The sequence below is a fragment of the Papaver somniferum genome, chromosome 7 (genome assembly GCF_003573695.1).
Source record: "Papaver somniferum cultivar HN1 chromosome 7, ASM357369v1, whole genome shotgun sequence".
NCBI lineage: Eukaryota > Viridiplantae > Streptophyta > Magnoliopsida > Ranunculales > Papaveraceae > Papaver > Papaver somniferum.
This window is the reverse complement of record NC_039364.1, coordinates 238,453,007-238,465,638: the sequence shown is the minus strand read 5'-3', so window position 1 is coordinate 238,465,638 and position 12,632 is coordinate 238,453,007.

The window sequence follows — 12,632 nt, the reverse complement described above, 5'->3', positions numbered from 1 at the left end:
TGCAAGATTACCATATACAGACCCAATGTTCTCGTCCAGGTGAGGTTTGAGAAGTCAAATATCAGATTGGATTAAACTGCAACCTATAATTGAACTCAGTTTCAAAGAGATTACCATATACATACCTAGTGTTCTCATCCAGGTGAGGTTTGAGAAGTCAAATATCAGATTCAATGGATCCTTAGTGGATTCTGCCACCTATTACGGAACTCAGCTTGCAAAATTACCACATAAAGACCCAATGTTTTCGTCCAGGTGAGGTTTGAGAAGTCAAATATCAGATTGCATGAAACTGCAACCTATTATTGAACTCACGTTGCAAGATTACCATATACAGACCCAGTGTTCTCGTCTAGGGGAGGTTTGAGAATTCAAATATAAGATTCAGTGAATCCTGACTGGATTCTGCAACCTATTATGGAACTCAGCTTGCAATATTTCCATATACATACCCAATGTTCTCGTCCAGGTGAGGTTTGAGAAGTCAAATATCAAATTGGATTAAACTGCAACCTATTATTGAACTCAGGTTGCAAGATCACCATATACAAACCCAATGTTCTCATCCAGGTGAGGTTTGAGAAGTCAAATATCAGATTCAATGGATCCTGAGTGGATTCTACAACCTATTATGGAACTCAGATTCCAAGATTACCATATACAGACCCAGTGTTCTCGTCCAGGTGAAGTATGAGAAGTCAAATATCAGATTGGATGAAACTGCAACCTATTATTGAACTCTGGTTGCACGTTTACCATATATAGACCCAGTGTTCTCGTCCAGGTGAGGTCTGAGAAGTCAAATATCATACTAGATGAAACTCCAACCTATTATTGAACTCAGGTTGCAAGATTACCAAATACAGACCAGTGTTCTCGTCCAGGTGATGTTTGAGATGTCAAATATCAGATTGGATGAAACTGCATCCTATTATTAAACTCAGTTTGCAAGATTACCATATACATACCCAGTATTCTCGTTCAGGTGAGGTTTGAGAAGTCAAATATCAGATTCAATGGATCCTGAGTGGATTCTGGAACCTATTATAGAACTCAGCTTGCAAGATTACCATATACAGACCCAATTTTTTCGTCCAGGTGACATTTGAGAAGTCAAATATCATATTGGATGAAATTGCACCTATTATTGAACTCTTGTTGCAAGATTACCATATACAGACCCATTGTTCTCGTCCTGGTGAGGTTTGAGAAGTCAAATATCAGATTCAATTGGTCTTGAGTGGATTCTGCTACCTATTATGGAACTCAGCTTCCAAGATTACCATATACAGACCCAATGTTCTCTTCCAGGTGAAGTTTGAGAAGTCAAGTATCAGATTGGATGAAACTGCAACCTATTATTGAACTCAGGTTGCAAGATTACCATATACAGACCCAGTGTTCTCGTTCAGGTGAGGTTTGAAAAGTCAAATATCAGACTCAATGGATCCTGAGTGGATTCTGCAACCTATTATGGAACTCAGCTTGCAAGATTACCATATACAGACCCAATGTTCTCGTCCAGGTGAGGTTTGAGAAGTCAAATATCATATTGGATGAAACTGCAACCTATTATTGAACTCAGGTTGCAAGATTACCATATACAGACCCAGTGTTCTCGTCCAGGTGAGGTTTGAGAAGTCAAATATCAGATTCAGTGGATCCTGACTGGATTCTGCAACCTATTATGGAACTCAGCTTGCAAGATTACCATATACAGACCCAATGTTCTAGTCCAGGTGAGGTTTGAGAAGTCAAATATCAAATTGGATGAAACTGAAACCTATTATTGAACTCAGGTTGCAAGATTACCATATACAGACCCAATGTTCTCGTCCAGGTGAGGTTTGAGAAGTCAAATATCAGATTCAGTGGATCCTGACTGGATTCTGCAACCTATTATGGAACTCATCTTGCAAGATTACCATATACAGACCCAATGTTCTAGTCCAGGTGAGGTTTGAGAAGTCAAGTATCAGATTGGATGAAACTGCAACCTATTATTGAACTCAGGTTGCAAGATTACGATATACAGACCCAGTGTTCTCGTCCAGGTGAGGTTTGAGAAGTCAAATATCAGATTTAATGGATCCTGAGTGGATTCTGCAACCTATTATGGAACTCAGCTTCCAAGATTACCCTATACAGACCCAATGTTCTCGTCCAGGTGAAGTTTGAGAAGTCAAATATCAGATTGGATGAAACTGCAACCTATTATTGAACTCAGTTTGCAATATTACCATATACAAACCTAGTGTTCTCGTTCAGTTGAGGTTTGAGAAGTCAAATATCAGGTTCAATGGATCCTGAGTGGATTCTGCAACCTATTATGGAAATCAACTTGCAATATTACCATATACAGACCCAATGTTCTCGTCAAGGTGAGGTTTGAAAAGTCAAATATCAGATTGGATGAAACTGTAACCTATTATTGAACTCAAGTTGCACGATTACCATATACAGACCCAGTGTTCTCGTTCAGGTGAGGTTTGAGAAGTCAAATATCAAATTCAATGGATCCTGAGTGGATTCTGCAACCTATTATGGAATTCAGCTTGCAATATTACCATATACAGACCCAATGTTCTTGTCCAGGTGAGGTTTAAGAAGTCAAATATCAGATTGGATGAAACTGCAACCTATAATTGAACTCAGTTTGCAAGAGATTACCATATACATACCCAGTGTTCTAGTCCAGGTTAGGTTTGAGAAGTCAAATATCAGATTGGACGAAACTGCAACCTATTATTGAACTCAGGTTGCAAGATTACCATATACAGACCCGGTGTTCTCGTCCAGGTGAGGTTTGAGAAGTCAAATATCAGATTCAATAGATCCTGAGTGGATTCTGCAACCTATTATGGAATTCAGCTTGCAAGATTACCATATACAGACCCAATGTTCTCGTCCAGGTGAGGTTTGAGAAGTCAAATATCAGATTGGATTAAACGGCAACCTATAATTGAACTCAGTTTGCAAGAGATTACCATATACATACCTAGTGTTCTCGTCCAGGTGAGGTTTGAGAAGTCAAATATCAGATTCAATGGATCCTTAGTGGATTCTGCCACCTATTACGGAACTCAGCTTGCAAAATTACCACATAAAGACCCAATGTTTTCGTCCAGGTGAGGTTTGAGAAGTCAAATATCAGATTGCATGAAACTGCAACCTATTATTGAACTCAGGTTGCAAGATTACCATATACAGACCCAGTGTTCTCGTCTAGGGGAGGTTTGAGAATTCAAATATAAGATTCAGTGGATCCTGACTGGATTCTGCAACCTATTATGGAACTCAGCTTGCAATATTTCCATATACATACCCAATGTTCTCGTCCAGGTGAGGTTTGAGAAGTCAAATATCAAATTGGATTAAATTACAACCTATTATTGAACTCAGGTTGCAAGATCACCATATACAAACCCAATGTTCTCATCCAGGTGAGGTTTGAGAAGTCAAATATCAGATTCAATGGATCCTGAGTGGATTCTACAACCTATTATGGAACTCAGCTTCCAAGATTACCATATACAGACCCAATGTTCTCGTCCAGGTGAAGTATGAGAAGTCAAATATCAGATTGGATGAAACTGCAACCTATTATTGAACTCTGGTTGCACGTTTACCATATCTAGACCCAGTGTTCTCATCCAGGTGAGGTCTGAGAAGTCAAATATCAGACTAGATGAAACTCCAACCTATTATTGAACTCAGGTTGCAAGATTACCAAATACAGACCAGTGTTCTCGTCCAGGTGATGTTTGAGATGTCAAATATCAGATTGGATGAAACTGCAACCTATTATTAAACTCAGTTTGCAATATTACCATATACATACCCAGTGTTCTCGTTCAGGTGAGGTTTGAGAAGTCAAATATCAGATTCAATGGATCCTGAGTGGATTCTGCAACCTATTATGGAACTCAGCTTGCAAGATTACCATATACAGACCCAATGTTCTAGTCCAGGTGAGGTTTGAGAAGTCAAATATCAGATTGGATGAAACTGCAACCTATTATTGAACTCAGGTTGCAAGATTACCATATACAGACCCAGTGTTCTCGTCCAGGTGAGGTTTGAGAAGTCAAATATCAGATTCAATGGATCCTGAGTGGATTCTGCAACCTATTATGGAACTCAGCTTGCAATATTTCCATATACATACCCACTGTTCTCGTCCAGGTGAGGTTTGAGAAGTCAAATATCAGATTCAGTGGATCCTGACTGGATTCTGCAACCTATTACGGAACTCATCTTGCAAGATTACCATATACAGACCCAATGTTCTAGTCCAGGTGAGGTTTGAGAAGTCAAATATCAGACTGGATGAAACTGCATCCTATTATTGAACTCAGGTTGCAAGATTACCATATACAGACCCAATGTTCTCGTCCAGGTGAGGTTTGAGAAGTCAAATATCAGATTCAGTGGATCCTGATTGGATTCTGCAACCTATTATGGAACTCAGCTTGCAAGATTACCATATACAGACCCAATGTTCTAGTCCAGGTGAGGTTTGAGAAGTCAAATATCAGATTGGATGAAACTGCAACCTATTATTGAACTCAGGTTGCAAGATTACCATATACAGACCCAGTGTTCTCGTCCAGGTGAGGTTTGAGAAGTCAAATATCAGATTCAATGGATCCTGAGTGGATTCTGCAACCTATTATGGAACTCAGCTTCCAAGATTACCCTATACAGACCCAATGTTCTCGTCCAGGTGAAGTTTGAGAAGTCAAATATCAGATTGGATGAAACTGCAACCTATTATTGAACTCAGTTTGCAATATTACCATATATAAACCTAGTGTTCTCGTTCAGTTGAGGTTTGAGAAGTCAAATATCAGGTTCAATGGATCCTGAGTGGATTCTGCAACCTATTATGGAAATCAACTTGCAATATTACCATATACAGACCCAATGTTCTCGTCAAGGTGAGGTTTGAAAAGTCAAATATCAGATTGGATGAAACTGTAACCTATTATTGAACTCAAGTTGCACGATTACCATATACAGACCCATTGTTCTCGTCCAGGTGAGGTTTGAGAAGTCAAATATCAAATTCAATGGATCCTGAGTGGATTCTGCAACCTATTATGGAATTCAGCTTGCAAGATTACCATATACAGACCCAATGTTCTCGTCCAGGTGAGGTTTGAGAAGTCAAATATCAGATTGGATTAAACTGCAACCTATAATTGAACTCAGTTTGCAAGAGATTACCATATACATACCTAGTGTTCTCGTCCAGGTGAGGTTTGAGAAGTCAAATATCAGATTCAATGGATCCTTAGTGGATTCTGCCACCTATTACGGAACTCAGCTTGCAAAATTACCACATAAAGACCCAATGTTTTCGTCCAGGTGAGGTTTGAGAAGTCAAATATCAGATTGCATGAAACTGCAACCTATTATTGAACTCAGGTTGCAAGATTACCATATACAGACCCAGTGTGCTCGTCTAGGGGAGGTTTGAAAATTCAAATATAATATTCAGTGGATCCTGACTGGATTCTGCAACCTATTATGGAACTCAGCTTGCAATATTTCCATATACATACCCAATGTTCTCGTCCAGGTGAGGTTTGACAAGTCAAATATCAAATTGGATGAAACTTCAACCTATTATTGAACTCAGGTTGCAAGATCACCATATACAAACCCAATGTTCTCATCCAGGTGAGGTTTAAGAAGTCAAATATCAGATTCAATGGATCCTGAGTAGATTATACAACCTATTATGGAACTCAGCTTCCAAGATTACCATATACAGACCTAATGTTCTCGTCCAGGTGAAGTATGAGAAGTCAAATATCATATTGGATGAAACTGCAACCTGTTATTGAACTCTGGTTGCACGTTTACCATATATAGACCCAGTGTTCTCGTCCAGGTGAGGTCTGAGAAGTCAAATATAAGACTAGATGAACCTCCAACCTATTATTGAACTCAGGTTGCAAGATTACCAAATACAGACCAGTGTTCTCGTCTAGGTGATGTTTGAGATGTCAAATATCAGATTGGATGAAACTGCAACTTATTATTGAACTCAGTTTGCAAGATTACCATATACATACCCAGTGTTCTTGTTCAGGTGAGGTTTGAGAAGTCAAATTTCAGATTCAATGGATCCTGAGTGGATTCTGCAACCTATTATAGAACTCAGCTTGCAAAATTACCATATACATACCCAATGCTCTCGTCCAGGTGACGTTTGAGAAGTCAAATATCATATTGGATGAAATTGCAACCTATTATTGAACTCTTGTTGCAAGATTACCATATACAGACCCATTGTTCTCGTCCTGGTGAGGTTTGAGAAGTCAAATATCAGATTCAATTGGTCTTGAGTGGATTCTGCTACCTATTATGGAACTTAGCTTCCAAGATTACCATATACAGACCCAATGTTCTCGTCCAGGGGAAGTTTGAGAAGTCAAGTATCAGATTGGATGAAACTGCAACCTATTATTGAACTCAGGTTGCAAAATTACCATATACAGACCCAATGTTCTCGTTCAGGTGAGGTTTGAGAAGTCAAATATCAGACTCAATGGATCCTGAGTGGATTCTGCAACCTATTATGGAACTTAGCTTGCAAGATTACCATATACAGACCCAATGTTCTCGTCCAGGTGAGGTTTGAAAAGTCAAATATCAGATTGGATGAAACTGCGACCTATTATTGAACTCAGGTTGCACGATTACCGTATACAGACCCAGTGTTCTCGTCCAGGTGAGGTTTGAGAAGTCAAATATCAGATTCAATGGATCCTGAGTGGATTCTGCAACCTATTTTGGGACTCAGCTTGCAAGATTACCATATACAAACCCAATGTTCTCGTCTAGGTGAGGTTTGAGAAGTCAAATATCAGATTGGATGAAACTGCAACCTATTATTGAACTCAGATTGCAAGATTACCATATACAGACCCAGTGTTCTCGTCCAGGTGAGGTTTGTGAAGTCAAATATCAGATTCAATGGATCCTGAGGGGATTCCGCAACCTATTATGGAACTCAGCTTCCATGATTACCATATAAAGACCCAATGCTCTCGTCCAGGTGAAGTTTGAGAAGTCAAATATCAGATTGGATGAAACTGCAACCTATTATTGAACTCAGGTTGCAAGATTACCATATACAGACCCAGTGTTCTCGTTCAGGTGAGGTTTGAGAAGTCAAATATCAGATTCAATGGATCCTGAGTGGATTCTGCAACCTATTATGGAACTCAGCTTGCAAGATTACCATATACCGACCCAATGTTCTCGTCCAGGTGACGTTTGAGAAGTCAAATATCATATTGGATGAAACTACGACCTATTATTGAACTCAGGTTGCAAGATTACCATATACAGACCTAGTGTTCTCGTCCAAGTGAGGTTTGAGAAGTCAAATATCAGATTCAATGGATCTTGAGTGGATGCTACAACCTATTATGGAACTCAGCTTGCAAGATTACCATATACAGACCCAATGTTCTCGTCCAGGTGAAGTTTGAGAAGTCAAATATCAGATTGGATAAAACTGCAACCTATTATTGAACTCAGGTTGCAAGATTACCATATACAGACCCAGTGTTCTCATTCAGGTGAGGTTTGAGAAGTCAAATATCAGATTCAATGGATCCTGAGTGGATTCTGCAACCTATTATGGAACTCAGCTTGCAAGATTACCATATACCGACCCAATGTTCTCGTCCAGGTGACGTTTGAGAAGTCAAATATCATATTGGATGAAACTACGACCTATTATTGAACTCAGGTTGCAAGATTACCATATACAGACCTAGTGTTCTCGTCCAAGTGAGGTTTGAGAAGTCAAATATCAGATTCAATGGATCTTGAGTGGATGCTACAACCTATTATGGAACTCAGCTTGCAAGATTACCATATACAGACCCAATGTTCTCGTCCAGGTGAAGTTTGAGAAGTCAAATATCAGATTGGATAAAACTGCAACCTATTATTGAACTCAGGTTGCAAGATTACCATATACAGACCCAGTGTTCTCATTCAGGTGAGGTTTGAGAAGTCAAATATCAGATTCAATGGATCCTGAGTGGATTCTGCAACCTATTATGGAACTCAGCTTTCAAGATTACCATATACAGACCCAATGTTCTCGTCCAGGTGAGGTTTGAAAAGTCAAATATCAGATTGGATGAAACTACGACCTATTATTGAACTCAGGTTGCACGATTACCATATACAGACCCAATGTTCTCGTCCAGGTGAGGTTTGAGAAGTCAAATATCAGATTCAATGGATCCTGAGTGGATTCTGCAACCTATTTTGGGACTCAGCTTGCAAGATTACCATATACAAACCCAATGTTCTCGTCTAGGTGAGGTTTGAGAAGTCAAATATCAGATTGGATGAAACTGCAACCTATTATTGAACTCAGATTACAAGATTACCATATACAGACCCAGTGTTCTCGTCCAAGTGAGGTTTGAAAAGTCAAATATCAGATTCAATGGATCCTGAGTGGATTCTGCAACCTATTATGGAACTCAGCTTGCAAGATTAACATATACAGACCCAATGTTCTCGTCCAAGTGAGTTTTGAGAAGTCAAATATCATATTGGATAAAACTGCGACCTATTATTGAACTCAGGTTGCAAGATTACCATATACAGACCTAGTGTTCTCGTCCAGGTGAGGTTTGAGAAGTCAAATATCAGATTCAATGGATCCTGAGTGGAGTCTACAACCTATTATGGAACTCCGCTTGCGAGATTACCATATATAGACCCAATGTTCTCGTCTAGGTAAGTTTGGAGAAGTCAAATATCATATTGGATGAAACTGCGACCTATTATTGAACTCAGGTTGCATGATTACCATATATAGAGCCAGTGTTCTCGTCCAGGTGAGGTTTGAGAAGTCAAATATCAGATTCAATGGATCCTGAGTGGAGTCTACAACCTATTATGGAACTCCGCTTGCGAGATTACCATATATAGACCCAATGTTCTCGTCCAGGTAAGTTTGGAGAAGTCAAATATCAGATTGGATGTAACTACAACCTATTATTCAACTTAGGTTGCAAGATTACCATATATACATACCCAATGTTGTCGTCAAGGTGAGGTTTGAGAAGTCAAATATCAGATTCAATAGATACTGAGTGGATTCTGCAACCTATTATGGAACTCAGCTTGCAAGATTACATATACAGACCCAATGTTCTCGTCTAGGTGACGTTTGAGAAGTCAAATATCAGATTGGATGAAACTGCAACCTATTATTGAACTCAGGTTGAAAGATTACCATATACAGACACAGTGTTCTCGTCCAGGTGAGGTTTGAGAAGTCAATTATCATATTCAATGGATCCTAAGTGGATTCTGCAACCTATTATGGAACTCATCTTGCAAGATTACCATATACACACCCAATGTTCTCTTCCAAGTGATGTTTGAGAAGTAAAATATCAGATTAGATGAAAATGCAACCTATTATTGAACTCAGGTTGCAAGATTACCATATACAGCCCCAGTGTTCTCATCCAGGTGACGTTGGAGAAGCAAATATATTATTGGATGAAACTGCAACATATTATTGAACTTAGGTTGGAAGATTACCATATACAGACCCAGTGTTCTCGTCCTAGTGAGGTTTGAGAAGTCAAATATCAGATTCAATGGGTCCTGAGTGGATTCTGCAACCTATTATGGAACTCAGCTTCCAAGATTACCATATAAAGAACCAATGTTCTCGTCCAGGTGCAGTTTGAAAAGTCAAATATCAGATTGGATGAAACTGCAACCTATTATTAAACTCAGGTTGCAAGATTACCGTATACAGACCCAGTGTTCTCGTTCAGGTGAGGTTTGAGAAGTCAAATATCAGATTCAATGGATCCTGAGTGGATTCTGCAACCTATTATGGAACTCGGCTTGCAAGATTACCATATACAGACCCAATGTTCTCGTCCAGGTGAGGTTTGAAAAGTCAAGTATCAGATTGGATGAAACTGCGACCTATTATTGAACTCAGGTTGCAAGATTACCATATACAGACCCAGTGTTCTCGTTCAGGTGAGGTTTGAGAAGTCAAATATCAGATTCAATGGATCCTGAGTGGATTCTGCAACCTATTATGGAACTCAGGTTGCACGATTACCATATACAGACCCAGTGTTATCGTCCAGGTGAGGTTTGAGAAGTCAAATATCAGATTTAATGGAACCTGAGTGGATTCTACAACCTATTTTGGGATTCAGCTTGCAAGATTACCATATACAAACCCAATGTTCTCGTCTAGGTGAGGTTTGAGAAGTCAAATATCATATTGGATGAAACTACAACCTATTATTGAACTCAGATTGCAAGATTACCATATACAGACCCAGTGTTCTCGTCCAGGTGAGGTTTGAGAAGTCAAATATCAGATTCAATGGATCCTGAGTGGATTCTTCAACCTATTATGAAATTCATCTTGCAAGATTACCATATACACACCCAATGTTCTCGTCCAAGTGAGGTTTGAGAAGTCAAATATCAGATTAGATGAAACTGCAACCTATTATTGAACTCTGGTTGCAAGATTATCATATACAGCCCAATGTTCTCGTTCATGTGATGTTTGCGAAGTCAAATATCAGATTCAATGGATCCTGAGTGGATTCTGCAACCTATTATGGAAATCAGCTTGCAAGATTACCATATACAGACCCAATGTTTTCGTCCAAGTGAGTTTTGAGAAGTCAAATATCATATTGGATAAAACTGCGACCTATTATTGAACTCTGGTTGCAAGATTACCATATACAGACCTAGTGTTCTCATCCAGGTGAGGTTTGAGAAGTCAAATATCAGATTCAATGGATCCTGAGTGGATTCTGCAACCTATTATGGAACTCAGCTTGCAAGATTACCATATACAGACCCAATGTTCTCGTCCAGGTGACGTTTGAGAAGTCAAATATCATATTGGATGAAACTGCGACCTATTATTGAACTCAGGTTGCAAGATTACCATATACAGACTTAGTGTTCTCGTCCAAGTGAGGTTTGAGAAGTCAAATATCAAATTCAATGGATCATGAGTGGATGCTACAACCTATTATGGAACTCAGCTTGCAAGATTATCATATACAGACCCAATGTTCTCGTCCAGGTGAAGTTTGAGAAGTCAAATATCAGATTGGATGAAACTGCAACCTATTATTGAACTCAGGTTGCAAGATTACCATATACAGACCCAGTGTTCTCGTTCAGGTGAGGTTTGAGAAGTCAAATATCAGATTCAATGGATCCTGAGTGGATTCTGCAACCTATTATGGAACTCAGCTTGCAAGATTACCATATACAGACCCAATGTTCTCGTCCAGGTGAGGTTTGAAAAGTCAAATATCAGATTGGATGAAACTACGACCTATTATTGAACTCAGGTTGCACGATTACCATATACAGACCCAATGTTCTCGTCCAGGTGAGGTTTGAGAAGTCAAATATCAGATTCATTGGATCCTGAGTGGATTCTGCAACCTATTTTGGGACTCAGCTTGCAAGATTACCATATACAAACCCAATGTTCTCGTCTAGGTGAGGTTTGAGAACTCAAATATCAGATTGGATGAAACTGCAACCTATTATTGAACTCAGATTACAAGATTACCATATACAGACCCAGTGTTCTCGTCCAAGTGAGATTTGAGAAGTCAAATATCAGATTCAATGGATCCTGAGTGGATTCTGCAACCTATTATGGAACTCAGCTTGCAAGATTAACATATACAGACCCAATGTTCTCGTCCAGGTAAGTTTGGAGAAGTCAAATATCATATTGGATGAAACTGCGACCTATTATTGAAATCAGGTTGCATGATTACCATATACAGACCCAGTGTTCTCGTCCAGGTGAGGTTTGAGAAGTCAAATATCAGATTGGATGAAACTACAACCTATTATTGAACTTAGGTTGCAAGATTACCATATATACATACCCAATGTTGTCGTCAAGGTGAGGTTTGAGAAGTCAAATATCAGATTCAATGGATACTGAGTGGATTCTGCAACCTATTATGGAACTCAGCTTGCAAGATTACATATACAGACCCAATGTTCTCGTCTAGGTGACGTTTGAGAAGTCAAATATCAGATTGGATGAAACTGCAACCTATTATTGGACTCAGGTTGCAAGATTACCATATACAGACACAGTGTTCTCGTCCAGGTGAGGTTTGAGAAGTCAATTATCAGATTCAATGGATCCTAAGTGGATTCTGCAACCTATTATGGAACTCATCTTGCAAGATTACCATATACACACCCAATGTTCTCTTCCAAGTGATGTTTGAGAAGTAAAATATCAGATTAGATGAAACTGCAACCTATTATTGAACTCAGGTTGCAAGATTACCATATACAGCCCCAGTGTTCTCATCCAGGTGACGTTGGAGAAGTCAAATATATTATTGGATGAAACTGCAACATATTATTGAACTTAGGTTGCAAGATTACCATATACAGACCCAGTGTTCTCGTCCTAGTGAGGTTTGAGAAGTCAAATATCAGATTCAATGGGTCCTGAGTGGATTCTGCAACCTATTATGGAACTCAGCTTCCAAGATTACCATATAAAGACCCAATGTTCTCGTCCAGGTGCAGTTTGA